Source organism: Sinocyclocheilus grahami, unplaced genomic scaffold (assembly GCF_001515645.1).
Source record: "Sinocyclocheilus grahami isolate Dianchi unplaced genomic scaffold, SAMN03320097.WGS_v1.1 scaffold6257.1, whole genome shotgun sequence".
Classification (NCBI taxonomy): domain Eukaryota; kingdom Metazoa; phylum Chordata; class Actinopteri; order Cypriniformes; family Cyprinidae; genus Sinocyclocheilus; species Sinocyclocheilus grahami.
The window spans coordinates 913-2,091 of NW_015510724.1; the positions used below are offsets into that span (position 1 = coordinate 913).

The 1,179-nt window shown below is 32.6% G+C and overlaps 1 protein-coding gene across 1 annotated transcript in view; it reads left to right on the top strand.

The window, feature by feature from the left end:
• LOC107577506 (neuronal calcium sensor 1-like) overlaps positions 1-1,179 on the top strand; it is a gene marked incomplete at its 5' end in the record, with an annotated part of 7,478 nt that overhangs the window by 501 nt on the left and 5,798 nt on the right. The window lies entirely within an intron of this gene.

Sequence of the window (1,179 nt, forward strand, 5' to 3'; positions counted from 1 at the left end):
TTTTTTTCCCCACTTCCCTTTCCACTGGTAGTTTATACATTTCTTCTACATCAGTGTTCAGAAGTTTGGTGTCAGTAAGCATTTTTGAAAAATGGTTCTTGTGTACACCACATCTGTTTTGATCACATTTATTTGATCAAAAATACAGTAAAATTAATAAATTGTGAAATGCCATTATAATTTAAAATTTTAATTTATTTTAAATATTTTTAGGTAGTTTTTTTCTGTGATTGCAAAGCTGAATTTTCAGCAGCCATTAGCTACTCCAGTCTTTAATGTCAATATGCTGATTTGGTGCTCAAGAAACATTTTTTTAAATCATTATCACAGTTGAAAATTGCTGAAAATTGTAATTTTTCCGCATAAATGTAATGCATCCTTGCTGAATAAAAGTATCAATTTCTTTACTGACCCCAAACCTTTGAAAAAATTGTGTATATTTGTGTGTTCTATAATCTTCTATGATGTCTAAATCTTATTATTTTCAAAAACTTTAGTAAATAAAAATCTAAATTCTTTAAATACAAAATACAGTCTCTCTTTTTCCTTCAATCCTGCCTCCTCACTCCGATCTTGTTTGATTTTTCCTGTATGTGTGGCAGGTATAAGGGTTTTATCAAAGACTGCCCCAGTGGTCAGTTGGACGTAGCTGGCTTTCAGAAGATCTACAAGCAATTCTTCCCCTTCGGTGATCCCACCAAATTTGCCACCTTTGTCTTCAATGTCTTTGATGAAAACAAGGTAACAAGAGGCTGAAAAAAAGGAAAAGTCATTAAAAGGAAAGCACTGTTATATTAGCCTAATGGGTCTTTTTAAAGTTGCAGTTTACCAAGAAATGTTTTTATTATCTTCTTTACTGAGTTGGAAAATTATCACCACTAGAATCTCTCCCCGAAGAACTGTTTGGCTGAATAGCAAAATACCATGTGAAAACACTCCATTCACTTTCATTTACTCAGCGACAGGGACATTATGTCTTTCCATTTTAGTTGTAGAAATGCAGCTTCAACAGATTTGCAGTATTTATTTATTTATTTGTTTTTGTGGTAGATCAATTTGTTGTCTTAAGTCTGAGCAAAAATGAGGCATTTAGAAGCTTTATAGAGAATATTATGAATATTACACACAAGAAACAGTGTGTGTGTGAGTGTGTGTGTGTGTGTGTGTGTGAGTGTGAGT